Genomic DNA, 16,646 nt, shown 5'->3' with positions numbered 1-16,646 from the left:
GGGCTCTTTGCTACTCTAACATTTCCCCCAGCCCCGCTGAAGAGGTAACCCTAAAATCTTTAAAGGATTAGAGCTCCCAAATATTTTTGACATTTTTTGGCCTTTGGAACAGAGTATGTTGCTAAGAGGACAAAGGACATTTTGACTTTTAGCCTAGAAACTGGCTACTTTTCTTTGGGGGTCTTTTTTACTCTAACTGCCTAGGCAATTCCTACCTCCTAGTCTTATCACACCATCCTCTGAAGAGGTTCGACCTCTACCTGATACTTTCCCACTTGAGACAATTTTAGAAGCTTCCAGAAATTGTCAAATGTCTTCTGGAGGCATAACTGGTCTCCATCTACCCCAGCCTTTGGGAGTCACTGATGTAGGGAAATTAGCAATAATTATGTACTGCTTTAAGAATATTCATAGCTTCTAATGTAACAGTTCCAGGTCATCTTAAGGAAAATGTTATGGGTAAAGATGCTAAGATTTGTCTATATGAATATTCATTATTAATGTTGTTTATAATAGTGTAAAATTACCAACCCAAATATCTTCTAAAGCCTTGGCTAGCTAGATTATGGTTCATCGTAAAATGGAATATTTAATCAGAGGAAATTGCTTACAAAATGCTATTAAATGAACAAAGCATATTAGAAAGCAACAGAATCTCAGTTTTCTTAGCAACAACAACAACAACAACAACAAAAGCTTGAGGGAAGTGGTTGAAGGTAGCAGTTAGGGAATAGGCACACTGGAATTGGTCCCATTGTCCATGACCTGTGTCATATTTTATGTCTTCAGTTGTTTGTCTCTGCAGTACTAATGCTGAGATTCTGACACCTATTTTAAAAGGCTGTTGTCCAGACTAAGTGTAATTATATGTGAGAAATGCTGTTTGCTTCTCTGTAAAGACTCAGTAAAAAGTGATTAGAGTAGTCCATCTTGAATGGCTGGAAGCTGATATACCAAAATATTAGTAGAGGTAACCTCAGCAGGATGAGTTAAAAAGTAAGTTTTCTTTTATGATCTTGCCCCAAATTTTTAAATCTGTACTCATAGTTATTTTCCTAGGCATGCCTCCAAAGCTGATTGGCATACCGCTGACACATAGAAGCTGATGTCTCCTTCTACTGGAACTTAGTGCAAGGCTGACTATCAGGGAACTCCCCTTCAGAGAAGCCTTCACATCTTCAGCACATCTTCAAGATAGTTTTGAAAAGAAAATTGCTATGAATTTCAAGGCAATCATTGTAAAGCATTGACCATTACATGTGGGAGGACTTTCTTGGCTTGGGGCCCCATGTGACTGTATTGGATGCAGACTCATAAACCAGTCTGGGATGAGACATGTACTGTGTCTTTAACTGTAAGAGTGAATAATGGGGCATCACAAGGTGATTCAGTGAGCAAAGGCACTTGTTTAAGACTGGTGACTGGAACTCATGTAAAGGTGGACAGAGAGAACAGACACCACAAAATTGACCTCTGACCTTCACATGTGCTGTATGACATGTGTTTCTCCCCATCATGCAAATATACACAATAGTAATATAACAATAATAACAATAAATTTTTATAAAGAATGAATAATGAGAATGGGAGTTTATTATTTTTCCACTCACTCCCATAGTGCTTTGGCTCACTAATCTTTCTATTAAACTAAAAGTTCCTTAAAGGTACAAGCTTTCTTTGCTTTGGAGTACTCTGTACTAACATAGCATCTAACACATGGTATTATAGATAATATATATATATATACATATTGACATACATATATACAATGAACATATGAGAAAATGGAATGTAACTGACAATTTGGTCATAAGGGCAAACAGTAGTACTAAACTAAGTTTGAATGCCAGACTTGACCAAAGGGTTTAGAGAATAATGCTGAGCTAAGCCATTTATAAGCCAAGAGTCTTTCCGTTTTGTCATTTACAGATGTAATTATGGACATAGGGCTATAGTGGTTCAAGTAATCAATGTTAGAGAGAGGAAGGCACAGGGAACCAAAAAATTCACATTTTACTAGCACAAAATAGTAATTGTCAGGCTGGGGAGGACAAAAAGCAAGAAAGGGAGGTATAAGCTGTTGCTCTGATATTAACTGGACTGGGGTTTTAGGAAAATTGTGACAATGTGGTTTATCATGGCAATCTTGGAACAAAGGGATGTATTTTGCTTTTCATGTTTTTTATTTTACTTAATAACCACATAATTAGAAGAAGCATTTCATTACAGCTTTAACATATTCAGTAACATACTTCAGAGCAAGGATACATCTCTTTCAAAAGTGGCTGTGAATTTTTAGGTTCACATATGGGACTGGTAAAAGAAAGGAGCCAGGGGCTCCTCCCAAACCCATGTTACCCTTGAGGAATGGATCCTCAAACAACCTTAAGAGTAAAAATAAATTGGTTTATCTGGGCCAATTGTAGGGTCTTAAACACCCAAAAGGGAAGTATAATCAAAGATTAATGGGGTCAATATAATTTTTTAAGAGTCCATATGTATAGCTAAAGGCTACATGACAAGAAACAATGCCAGACAGGAGATACCTTCCTTTGCATTATTGGCCAGGGTGGCCCAAAAGACTCTCAGACAGTAACCCAGCATAGAACTGGGAAAATGAACAGCAGACCCCAATCCTTATCTAAAGGAATATTGACAACTGATTGCTTTTCGTGTTTTTTTAAATGACAGTGGTGGCATCTTTTAGGTAAGGCAGAATGATTCACTAGAGAGAGTATAAAAGGTCAAACTGAGCACTTGCTAATGTAGGTTGATAAGCTAGATTAATGTGTATCTGTATAGAAAACCCAGGATCTAGCCTCTTAGCACAGCAAATGCACCTCACCACTTCCAGTGTCTCACAGAAATATTTTTGTTCCTCTAGTCAGTACTCATTTCCTGTGAACATCCTCCAAGACTGTCGGATACTTTTTCTTTGTTTTATACTTGGGATTGAACTGATGTCCTCACACATGCTAGGCAAGCCCCATCAGATTCCCTTTGGTATGTTTTTAGATGGATTATCTACCACCACTTTAGAAAGCACTCAGCTTTGAGAAAGTTGAAGTTCGTCTAAAGCCAGGCAGTGATTAGTTTTGCTGAACAGCCAAGTGATGTTTCCAGAGACAGCAATCACAACAGTTAATACTCTACAGCTCAAGGGTACGGCAGAGTGGACAACACATTTACCGAACACTCCAGAGTCCTCTGAGCTGCTGGCTCTCAACACCTCTCCTTTTCCATTTGCCTTACTATACTTCTCTCTCATATCGCTGCCCTGTACTTTTCTCTCTGCTGACATCCCACACATATTGTGCCTTTTTGATTAGGGTTTCCAGTCCCTTCTTCAGCTCTCTTTTGTTCTGTTTCCTTTTCTTCCTCCTGATGTTACTTTTTATCTTGTTTGTCTTTCCTCTTTATTTCATCCTCTTCTTGCTCTTTCTGACCTTGCTGACATTAATAGAAAACAGATATAACATGAAAATAAATATTCGTTCCCAGCTTTTGGAAAATAATTTATACCTTAGCATGTCTGACTCTTTTCTATTTTATTTATTTTATTCTACGTGTATGAATGTTTTGCCTGTATATTAGAAGTGCACCATGTGTGTGCAGTGCCTGCAGAGGCCAGAAGCAGGTCACTTGTTCTCTGCAAGAGCAGCAAGTGCTCTTAACTGCTGGGACATCTCTCCATGTCCCCCCCAGTTTTTCATTTTAAAATCAGAATTTAAAATCTCATAGTCCTTCCTCAGAAACTGTCTTCTTACTGCCATGTGGTCAGTGATTTTATCTTTTATAATTTTAAAATCAGATACAGAGAATATTTGTTTTTCTTTTTAGGTACACAGAGTTTAATTAAATTCTAAACTGTTATTCCATGTGGTCTTTGGTTGCAATTTATTTCCTGTGGGTCATTGTCTTGCAATATAAAAAATGACCTTGCTCCTCAAGATCATTCTAAGAATAAGTGACAGGGAAATTGGCATTTAAATATTTGATATACAATATCCATGTTTTATTAAAATGAGAACAACGATAAACATTTTTTTTGTATGTCTCCTAGTCTGGTTTCCATCAGGAACTCTTAGCAACAGTGACATATAAGTTACCATGCCAGCAACAGTCACATTGATTGCTTGAGGTCTATGTCTGTTAACCCTAAGTTGCTGATGATGAATGTTCCCTACAGGGGAACTTCCCTTCCCATCTTTATATAGAAAAAGAAATCTTTTCCATTTTTTCCAACCCACCAGGATGTATTTGGAATTTAATCACCTCTATTACTATATTTTTCACCCTCGATGTCTTATCATTCCCAAACTCACGTATTCATTTGTAAAACCGAGTCACAGGAGTTGCTGCTGCCCTTCTGTGACAGTCCATCAAGGGAAAACCCTCAGCAGTGTAGAAGCTCTGCTGCTCTGCTTCTGAGAACTGACACGTTTTCTCTTGAGAAGCACATGGAATCTTAATATATGTATCTTTCTTCATGATTTCCAGCAGAACATGATTCCTGGGCCAGTATATGAAAATATATAGACACATCGCACCAGCTTAATGAAATTTTTCTTCATTGATAAATATCCATTTATTATGAATGCATTTCTAATTTTCAAATAGTCTATAAACATAAAAAGGTAAAGAATAGACCGTATTTTCAACATTTCAAATGGAAAAACTTAAATACTATTTTTAATAGCATCATACTATTTTTAATTATCTCTTTTTCCTGTGGAGCTGCCACCTTTAATAAACTACTATTCATCTAAGGAGACATATATAGTAAAAGGATTGTTATAATGCTTATTATTGTTACAATAGAAATACTAGTTTGGCCATTTTCAATGTTCTAGTTGCAGAAATTCCATGTATATATTACTGAGCATTTGGAAGGAAAAGAAATGTTTCCTGTATTTGAATATTATTTTGTGTTTGGCACTTGTACAGAATAATCTCGTTTATTTTCCTAGTAACCCAGACACAAAGGCAGAGTAGGTGATACCCTCCCCCTTTTCTAGATTAGAAAGTAAGCACTGACACCATAGGGCCCCAGAGGCAGAGACAGGAATCTCTGTTCCTCCTAGTATGTTTCCCACTCTTGGACTCAGAGAAGATATAATGAATAGCTCCTTTCTTTGCCCTGAACCAACGGAATTGGAAAAAAAAAAGGACAAAGAATATGTCATAGCTCATCTTCTGTTGCTATTACAAAATATCTGAGATAATATAATTCATGAAGAGTAGGAATTCATTTATCTCAGAGTCTTACGGGCTAGGAAGTCCCAGAGCATGCTGTGGACATCCAGTGAGGCTTCCTTGCTGCATCATAGTGACATGGATATCATCTGGTGAGTCAGAGCTTGTGTGATAGCTCTGGTCTGTCTTCCTCTTCCTATAAAGTTACTGGTCTCATTGTAGGAGCCTCACCCTTATGTCATCTAACCCCAATTATCTCCTAAGGTCTCACCTCCAAATACTACTAACATGAATTTGGAGATTCAGTTTTCAGTACATGAAATTTTGGAAGAATATATTCAAAGCAGGGCAGAATGCAGATGAGACAAAAACAGCACACTATAATTTGTGAAGTAGATATTGGAGTGTGTACTTATATTTCCAGGCATTTATAACATTCAACTCCTGAATTAGGTAGACATTTCTCCTCAGGTACAGATAGTTCTGGATGTCCAAAGTGCTCTCCCTTGAGTAGTAGAGTCCTTTGAAGTTTACAGCCTTGAGACACAGAGTGGAAGTTCTGCGTCTTGCAGAGAGCCTGACCCCTGAGGAGGAGGGGATAGAAGGAATGATCTATGCAATCTCTTGAGTTCTTTCTGACCCTACCTCCTTAGGGAGGATCAAGGAGTGGATCCACAGTTGAAGAGGGTAAGGAACCTCTTATGGAATCCAGAGAGGGGAGAGGAATTGCTCCTTCTCATAGACGACATGTTTCTTGTCAAATAGACTGTTATCCTGGATATACAGAGAATTATTTCTCTCACCACCCACCCCACAATGGTCTCCTTTCCCTGCCTTATATTCCTCATCATCAGTTTCCCAGGCTAGAAGCCTGGACATCATCTTGGGTTCTTCCCTTTTACTCACTTACCATATGAAATGTATCAGAACATTCTTTTAATTCACTCCTTGAATTAAAAGAATTAAATCTCCAATCTGTCCCTCTTTCTCCACTTTCACAATCACCGTTATCACCATCTCCAGTATTTTTCACCTCATGACTGAAAATTGAAATTGCCTGCAAACTGGTCTCTAGCTTCACTCGACCATGTTCAAAAGAATGCATACGAGGCAGCAAGGAGTTATAGGTTGCTCTTAAGTTATTCAATTACTTTCCTGGGCAGCAGTGGATAGGAAGGTGGTGCCGGATTCTTCAAAGGATCAGTTATCCTGGCCACCTTCATTCTGAAAGTAGAATGTCTGTCAGTTGAGGGGACACACACCTGGGCTACACTGTACTCTTCATCTATGGGAATGTGGGCACATGGCCTGTCCCCTGTGTACCACACAGTCCTCATGTGTAATGTGGGAGAGCTAAGAAAATGATTTATAAGACATTTTCATTAAAAGAGAACAAGCCTTACAAAATAATTCTGCCCAAGGGTTTTGAATTAGTAGCTCAGTTTATAGTGATATTTAGTATTAGATGAGTCTCATGCCTGAATGCTATAATCCCAGCACTTGGGAGGTGGAGGCAGGTGGATCAGAAGTTCATCATCCTTGGCTACATAGTGAGTTGGAGGCCAGCATGAGCTATGAGACCCTGTCTCAGAAACCAAAAAAGAAAAAAATTATTTTGGGTCTTCATATCAACTATAATAGAGGATATAACCAACAATCATGTCATAGAATTTGAATCTCATTGCCTTCAACTCAAAATTTAAAGGAAGTTTTCCTACATTCTTATTCCCATCTACATACATTGATCTCCCAAGGCTCCACTCCTAAGGAGCTACTTGGAGTTGATGGCTGCTTGGGGAGGGAGTCACTTTTCTTTGGGGGAGTGGTTATTAGTAGGTTATTCCTATCCCATACCAATGTGCATATGGGCACCACTAATTGGAGTCGGTGTGTTACAAAAATTAGAAAAGAGAACATAAAGTTAGGAGGGAGATGTGTTGGCTGGGGGAACCTAGGGGAATTTAGAAAGGGGGGGTCAGGGCTGGATATGATTAAGATACATTGTATACATATATTAAATTTTCAAAGAATAAATTATTTAAAAGGCCACTGGAACAAGGTAGATCCTATACTCAAGAGTAGTGGACAAATAATATATGCCCAAACTAAAAACTTTACAAGCTAAGGTTGTACTAGTATAGCTTAATTCCCACTGTTGACTTCTCTTTTTTTTTTACTTCTGACATTTAAAAAAATTATTTATTTAATAACCACATACTTAGAAGAAGTATTTCATTACAACAGCATTGACATATTCAATAACATTTTCCTGAGGTAAGATACATCTCTTTCAAAATTGGCTATAAATATTTAGGTTTACAGTTGAATTAATACAATTATACAATATTGTACTCAGTATAAACCATATAAGACATAAAATTAAGTGAGGTTTTAAACTTTAAAAAAGATCTCCATTTTATTATTAAAATACGCAGTTTCATACAGAAAAATTCGTTTTTAATGCAATTGACATTAAGATGTTTGCACATGTGTTTCTAATCTCTATATATCTGATTATTACTAGTCACAGTCGGTTACTTTCTGAGCTCCTTGGCATCTGAGCATGGATATAAAGTCATCAGGTAGATTTCAATGGTAATGTTTTTCACATCTACTAATTATTAAGGAGCAAATTTTTATGCTTTGAAGAATTATTATTATTTTTTAATCATTATTTAAAAAAATTTTAGTAACTACGTGATTAGAAAAAGCATTTCACTACAGCTTTAACATATTCAGTAACACACTCCAGAACAAGAGTACATCTCTTTCACAAGTGGCTGCAAGTTTCTAGGTTCACAGTTGAATTAATACAGTTATACAATATTGAACTCAGTGTAAGTCCTGTAAGACATAAAATTGAATGAGTTTTTAACCTTTAAAAAGATCTCCATTTCATTTTAGAATATATTATTCCTTGCAGAAAGACTCATTGTTTTTGCTACTAACACTGAGATATTGGCACATGCATCTCTAATCTGTATGTATCTGATTATTACTAGTCATAATAAGTTGCACTTGGATCCTTCACACCTGACTTCTCTTTTTCAAAAAAAATTATATTTTTCTATGTGTTTGAGTGTTTTGCCTGCATGCATGTAACCATGTGCCCATAGAGATCAGAAGAGGGCATCTGATCTTCTGGAACTGGAATTAAGGATGGATGTCAGCTGCCATGTTGGTGCTGGGAACCCAACCCAGGCCCTCTGGAAGAGCAGTAAGTGCTCTTAACAGCTGAACCATTTCTCCAGCACCCATTGTTGGCTTTTTTAACTGTGAAAGATCTCCAAATATCTGAGATCCCATAAGCAATGGACAAGTTAATTAGCAATTGTCACTAAAAGGATTAAATTGATTATTTGGTAAGAGCAATAATGACACCCAGGAGAGGTTCATTGATTGAGAAGGGTAAAGGCAATGTGCAAGGAGCCCAACATAACCTGACCAGCTCAGTCTTGCCCAAAGCAACTCAAGGTCAGATCTGCCTGGTTTGAAAGAGGTAGCCAATGTCCTTCCTCTATGGGTCATCACCAACTTTCCCATGCTATAATTTTATCATTCTGACATTCTGATTCTACTTCTTTGGTTATGAGAATAATCAAGAAACTTACGTAGAAATCATCAAGGAAGCCTTGGTGTTTATATTGGAGAGGCCAAACACCTTTTCAACTTTGTATTTCTGCAAATTAGACAAGTGTTCAGGATTGTTCTATGTTGTAAAGTGTATGACAAAATCTTCCCAAAACACCTCTTAAGTGAGTGGAATTCAATATTATAATACCGCAAGAAAAGACCACTGTGGATAAGACTTCATGTTTATATTTTATGGGGTTTACAGCTGCTAACATAATTTGGTTTTCCATTTTTTAAAAAAATTATGTATATGAATTTGTGTTTGTGTGTGGGTATGTACATGTAAGTGCAGGTGTCAGCTGTGGCCAGAAGGGGCATTGGATTATCTGGAGTTGGAGCTACCGGTGGTTGTGAGCTGTCCCACATGAGTGCTTAGAAGTGAACTAGGGTCCTCTGCAAGAACAGTAAGCTCTCTTAACCACCATCTCTCCAGCCTCCATAATTTGTCTTTTTATTAATATACAGAAAACACATATCAACTGGGCCAACCAAAGAGAAGTAGTTCATATTCATCTAGTATATGTCACATGTGAAGCTCTGTTAGGATTTAGTTGTTTTATTTAATACAAAGCTTTATGAGCTAGATACCAGTGCTTTTCACATTTTACATGCCAGAAAGCTTCACTTTAATAGGTTTAGTAACTTCCCAAAGTTTACAGCTAGTGATTGATAGAACCTCAGGGCAAACTTGGCTTGTCTGATGCTGTGTAGTCTACACTATTAGCACTCTGGGAGAGATTAAAGATTGTATTTGAGTTCTACTCATACATTCAAGGCCATATTCCTGTATGTGAAGGATGTCTCCTTGATGGAATATGAAGTTGGAAAATCTGTGAGAATGCCTTCCAGAATTTGTTTTAGCAGTTCATATCCATTAACAATGGGGGACTGAGTATCTAAAAAGATATCAGAAACTGTAATATGTTTGGAGTATTTGGGACAAGGTGCCTCTGAAGACTTTATATCATTACAGTGTAACTCATTAAAGTCCAGGAAGGCAAAAATACTAGTTTTAGTAGTAATAATTGCTAAACTTATGAGAATTCTTTTTTAAAAAAATATTTTATTTAGTATTTTTATTTTATGTGTATGAATGTTATGCCTGCATGTAAGTAAGTGCACCCGTGTCATGCAATGCCTGTGGAGGAAAAAAGAGGCTGTTGGATCCCCCGGAACTGGAGTTACAGACAGTTGTTAGCTGCCATATGGGTAGACACTTGTTTCTCAGAAAAAAGTATGAAGCGCTCGTATATGTAAACAGTTTCTTTATTGTGAAACGTTATGGAAGCTGTAGCTGGATTTTAAGTAGATACTGAAGTAAGAACCACCTCTGTGATTCATGGACCCAAGAACTCTTTTCTGCTTAGCTACAGGGGATGTATTTTGGGAGCATTTGTTGCCTTAGTCATGGATTATGTCAATCCTGGGGGTAGATAGCCACTGAAGCAATAAAAAAATACCAAGTGGAGTGGGAAATAACATCCTAGAAATAACACCTGGGGAACCCTCACAGAATTCAAAACAGGAAGTAATGAACTTTGTGGGGACAGGTTTGGGGAAAATAACAGTCTTGAATGCTTCTAGTCTAATTCCTATTCTGTATTATTGGTTTATTTTTAAATAACATTTTTTATTCTTTGAGAATTTTATAGATTTTATGGTATATTTTGATAATATCCATCCCCATTCCTCCCTCCAACTCCTCAAAGATGTCCCCAACACCTCCCCCAACTTCCTGCCTTTTTTAATCCACTGAGTCCAATTACAGCTGCTAGCATGCACATTGGCATGGGGCCATCTGCTAGAACAGGGGCACTCTACCAGAAACCACACCTCTGAAGACAAAAGACACCCCTGCCCCAGGAGCCATCAATTGCCAGTAGCTCCTCAGCTAGGGGTGGGGTCTCATGTACCCCTCCTCCTTCCGTGCTGGAATGTTGATTGGCTTGATCTTGTGCAGGTCTTGTGCAGGCAGCCATGGCTGCTGTGAGTTCATGAGTGCAATGGCCCTAATTAAATGGCCACTAATTAAACCCATAGATCAGTGCACCTCTAAGCCCTCATCAGAGAGCTTGTTTTTGCAATAGGTAGCAGTTAATACAGAAACTCACAACTGGTCAATGTGCAAAGAATAAGTAGCAGAGGAGTGCTCAGTCCTAAATGGACATCTATATTAAACGTTAACATTCGGAGAACATCATGGAAGAGGTACTGGAAAGTTTATGAGAGCCAGAGGTCAGGGAGGACTACCAGGACAGCTGGGACTACAGGGAGACCCTGTCTCAAAAAGACCAAGAAATAAAAATAAAAATAAATAAAAATAAGTATTTAGATGGCAGTTTGATACTATGTCCATTTCACAGAATAATAGTAGTAGGGTCTCCCCTAGAGCATAAGACCTCCCCAGTTGTGGGTTCCTGGTTAGGTTTACTCTAGTAAACTGGGTCTTAAATCTAATAAAAAAGCTGTCAGTTATCCCTATAACATTCATGACTCTGTTGTTTGTTTTTGAGACGTGTCACTTCAAAGTCTTAGCTGACCTCAACTGACTATGTAGCCTAGGCAGGCCCTGAGCTTGTGGCCATGTTCCTGGTACAGGCTCTGAGTGCTGGGATTACAGGAATGTGCCACCATGCCTAGATTTTTGTTGTGTGTTCTGAATGTGGTGGTATATTTGCATAATCATTTAGGATTTGGGAAGTGTTTCAGTATATACTATTTCAATCCATCCTTGCTACTGTGAAAGGTAGAAACTGTTATCCTCATTTAGAGTGAGAAAAAATTGGGGCTTAGAGAAGTTAAATAGCTCAGGATTTTGGAGCTAAAGCATAGCAGACTTGGGACAGGGAACTTAATTTTTCTGGTATGTGCAGCATGTTGGTAATTCCCAAGAGCTTCTTATGTGACTATGGGATGAGGGGTTCACCTATGGGATTACATCAGAAGACCACACTTTATACTGATACAGCTATATGATCAGTATATGTGCACATATCATTAGTATGTCTACACATTTTGTTTCTGGAAAATGAAGTAACATTTCTATTCCAGATTCACTTCCTTTGGTCATATCATTTCTAGAAGAACTATTTGTGAAAAAAGATATTTGTGATTCATAATGTACCTAATTGTTAGACTTTCAGGGAATACTTTGCTGCTTCTTTGTTTTCTCTCAGCAGAAACCAATCTTTTCTAATATTTTTAATTATAGACTAGAAAAAATGAGTCATCCTTAGTACAGTGGCTCAATCCCTGTGACATGGGGACAGGTTCAATTTCCTGATGGAGTTGCAAGCTTTTCTTTTTCTGGTAGTGCCACAAGCTGTTAAGATATGCTGAAGAGGCAGAGGAAAGAGGATCACAAATTCAAGGCCAGTATGGGCTTATATGTCTTCTCTTTCTGTCACTGGTGGGAACCCACAGGCATAGCTAGGCAAACAGAGCCAATATGCAGATAGCCAGGAACTGGTTTGTTTCAAAACCTATGTGACTTTGTGGAGACCCTTCAAGAAATCATATTGTGGATCAGGAACTGAAGTTGATCATCAAGTATGGGCTCTGGAACAAAAATAAGGTCTAGAGAGTCTGATTTACTGTGGCCAAGATCCACAAGGCTGCTCAGAGGCTGCTGACACTGGACAAAATGGATCTATGGCATCTTTTCAAAGGCAATACCTTGCTGAGGCACCTCGGTCACATTGGAGTGACCTGAAGCTGGACTACATCCTGGGTCTGAAGACTGATGACTTATTGGAAAGGCAGCTGCAGGCCAGGTCTTTAATTGGATCTGGCCAAGTCTATCCACCGTGCCTAAGTGCTCTTCTGCCAGCCTCATATCAAAGCCACAAGCAAGTAGTGAACGTGGCATCTTTTACTATTGGTCTGGGCTCCCTTAAGCACATCGATTTCTCCCTCTGTCCTTTATATGGTGGTAGCCATGTGAAGAGGAAGAATGCCAAGAAGGGCCAGGGTGGCGTCAAGAAGGACCAGGGTGGGGCAGGAGCCAATGATGACAAAGAAGAGGATTAAGAAGAGGAATAAGCCTATACCACCCTGGGCTGGAAGATTGTCTAGTTTTCTAGATGGCTAATAAAACAGAATTAAAAAAAAAACTGCTGTTGAACTAGCTAACAAGAATGACAGACAGCATGAATTTCTGTCTCTGTTTTGGTACATTAGGTTGAACATAACACTACTGTTGCTACCACTATGATTTTTTTTTTTATGGTTTGGAGCTGCATTTGACAGCAATATTTGCAGGGGCTCTGATAATACATTACTGACTCTTTACTAACACAGGATGGGGGAAGGAAGCCAAGCTTTAGACTCAAGTATCCCTCAGCACCCTGGCTCCATCATTGGTGAATTACTTCCATTACAGGAATTGCACAGCTTCTCTCAGCCTTGGGTTTTACCTCAGGTGTGTAATGAGGCCAATGATGCCCACTACACGTGGCTCTTGTGACTACTGTCTATGAGAAATGCTGGCACAGGTACCTGGTTACATGGTAGGTGCCACTTTCTCTTCAATGCAAGTTTGGGGCCAGAAGCTTTCTAACTTGTCTTTCTGAATGGATTTTATATATTGCTCCAAGTTCATGGAGAGACCCTGCCCCAAAAGAACAAGGTTGAAGGTGATACAAAAGGACACAGACACTGTCCTCTGGCCTCTGTGTGTGCACACCAGCACACTCAGACATGTGCGTACACACATATGCTACACACACACACACACACACACCACTATAAGGTCTGGTTAATATCTTAAATTCAGTGAAGAAATGCCCTTAGAAATTCTAGCACTTACTCTTTTTTTAAACATCATAATTTTCTTTGAATTCTATTTCACAAATGAGTATAGTTATTGTTAGAGGTGTGATTGAAATAATGTAAAAGCACATGGTATGAATCAAACAAGAAATTGTCTTGATGACAATATTAGTTAGAAATTATGTCTAAAACTTACGATCTTCCTCTCCAGTATCTTAAAGGAGTGTACCACTACCAGACCCAAGAGCCAGTGGGTAGTCATCAGGAGTTCAGATGTTAGGTCTTCCAATTTTCTGCCCCTACCATTTGTTCTGAACTTCTTCTTTGACACAATGCACCTACCTAGTCCTTCTCTTGCTTGCCCCTTGTTATATGGTCAGATTTTTTAATTTGATTATCTCCAACTAAAATTTTTGTGGTTTATTTTTAATTTATGTCTATGAGTATTTTGCCTGCTTGTACATACGTAAGTATATTACATTATACAATACCCACAGAGGCCAAAAGGGGTTGTTGGGTTGTTGGATTCCCCTGGAACTGGGTTACAGATGGTTGTGAGCCACCATGTGGGTGATGGGAACTGAACTCAGGTCCTCTGAAAGAGCAGTTACAGCTCTTAACCTCTGAACCATCTCTCCAGCCCCAGATTACCTCTACTTTTTTGACCTCTGACCAGCACATGATACCTAACCCTAAGACTCATCTAAGACATCTATTGTACCATATATGCCTATAGATTTAGTGTCTTGAGCCCTTGATGAACTAATAGAAGAGACAGGAATAGAGTTTAGGCCCCTTGTTATGACCCAGTCAAAAAGCACTTACCTTTCCTTGGAAATTTATCAACAAACTTTGGTCAAGATGTATTGATTTTGTAGGATGAACCAGTGGAAGAGTATTTCAGTTCTGCAAGTTCTTTCCTGTTATGCTTGAGATAGGATGACAGTAGTGTGTAAGTTTCCTTACCACAAACATCTTAGGTTCAACTGAAGTACAAGCAAATGAGAAATTCTCGTAATCGAAATCTGGTGATCTGCTGTTTATACAAATAACTGATTTAGATGTATACCTGCAATAAAAATCTAAACTAATACAACAGACTTAAAACCAGATGCCACAAAATTTTATTAATTTTGACTAATTATCTCCTCTTTAACATTGCATATATAAGGTGAAGGTACTGTGTTAGTTTTTTTTCCTAGAACTTGAAGATAAGACCCTATTGCTGAAGGCAGGTCACGGTTTGGACAAAGGACTTGAAACAATTGAGTTGGAACTGACCTGGAAGCTTCTTCCCTGAAGACTAGCTCTCATAGTACCAGATGATGCTATGCAAGCTGCTAAGGGAGACAAACAGTCAATAGTAGTACCCAGGTATAAAGCCTAATAGACACAATGGCTGTCCCAGCAAGGTCTCTATTTGTGCAGCAGTGGCACTTTTTAAAAAGTTATTTATTTAATAACAATATAATTAGAAGAAGCATTTCATTACAACAGCAATGACATATTCAATAGCAATTTCTCTAAGATGCATCTTTTTCAAAATTGGCTGAGAAACAAAATGATCCAATTAAAAGATGGGCTAAAGATCTAAACAGAGTTCTCAAAGGAAGAAGTAAAGATGGCTAAGAAACATCACAAAAAGTGTTCAACATCATTAGTAATTAGGGAAATACAAATTAAAACCACCCTAAGGTATCATTTTACCCCAATTAGACTGGCTAGGATCAAGAGAACAAATGATACCAAATGCTGGATGGGATGTCAAGAAAGGGGAACACTCATTCACTGCTGGTGGGATTGCAAACTTGTGGAGCCTCTATTGAAAACTGTGTGGAGAACTCTTAAAAAACTAAAAATGAACCTGCCATTTGACCCAGTTATGCCGCTCCTTGGCATATACCCAAAGAACTCAGGCTACTGCAGAGACACGTGTACATCCATGTTTGTTGCTGCTCTTTTCACAATAGCTAAGAGATGGAAGCAACCTAAGTGTCCCTCAGTTGATGAGTGGATAATGAAAATGTGGTTCATTTATACAATGGAGTTTTACTCAGCAGTAAAGAAAGATGAAATCATGAAATTTGCAGGTAAATGGATAGAGCTAGAAACTGTTATACTAAGTGAAGTAACACAGCCTAAAAAAAAAAAATCGACATATGTTCTCCCTCATATGTGGATTCTAGAACCAGACTCTGATAAATAAGTATGCAACCAGACATAAGTACAGGAACCAGGATAATGGAAAGGAAACAGGGAGTGAAAGGAAAAAGAAAGAACCTGAAAGAGAAGAACAGTAGGAAACAGGCCTTAATAAGGGAGATGTGGTACCAGGTGTGGTGGCACATGCCTTTACTCCCAACACTCAGGAGGCAGAGACAGGCGGATCTCTGTGAGTTCAAGGCCAGCCTGGTCTGCATAGTGAGTTCCAGGACAGCTGGGGCTACAGGGAGACCCTGTCTCAAAAAAAAGGGGGGGGGAGATATGGATAAAAATTGGGTTAGTTTAAGGGAGGGGAGGGAGGAGGGAAGGGTATGCAAGGAACCTAGGGGATAAAGGGAAAGAAGGAGCTCAAGAGAGGTAGGACCATAGGAGAAGGGTATTAGTAAGGGAGAAAGGGGGGGGAAATGGGGGCACCTTAAGTGGGAAAACCATGATGGAGGGGTGAGACAATGTGAGAGATAAACAATGCCTAGCTAGTTTTGAAAACCAGAATCATATTACTCCTATAACCTACTTACAAATTATACATAGCAGATGAAGAAATATATGTCTAGGTAAGGTTTATCTGAGAAGAACTGGTCTTTGCCCAAGATTTATCTACATGGCACACAGGAATTAAAAATAACAGACTGGTGGAACTAACCTTCTTGGATATTTAACAGACATCCTTTGAGATCTATACTAATTTGGTCAGAGGGACTTAAAGGACAGTTTTTGCTCCTTGCCCTCCTAGGTCGACTAGTTCCAGGGGACTATGAGCATCTCTCAAAATGTCCTGTAATTGTGGTGGGTCACCTGTCCTCTTGATCAAGGAGGCCAAGGAG

At 38.7% G+C, this 16,646-nt stretch overlaps 1 protein-coding gene and 1 pseudogene across 1 annotated transcript in view; both read left to right on the top strand.

The window, feature by feature from the left end:
* Positions 1-12,858, top strand: part of LOC115067973 — a 23,080-nt pseudogene extending 10,222 nt beyond the window's left edge.
* The window catches only part of Pde11a (phosphodiesterase 11A), a 456,708-nt gene that overhangs the window by 16,125 nt on the left and 423,937 nt on the right, over positions 1-16,646 (top strand). The gene's annotated exons all lie outside the window — the stretch shown is intronic.

Source organism: Nannospalax galili, unplaced genomic scaffold, assembly GCF_000622305.1.
Source record: "Nannospalax galili isolate Female #2095 unplaced genomic scaffold, S.galili_v1.0 scaffold346, whole genome shotgun sequence".
In the NCBI taxonomy this organism is placed as follows: domain Eukaryota; kingdom Metazoa; phylum Chordata; class Mammalia; order Rodentia; family Spalacidae; genus Nannospalax; species Nannospalax galili.
Note: the sequence above shows the minus strand (reverse complement) of the source record. Positions and strands in the feature narration are given on the sequence as shown.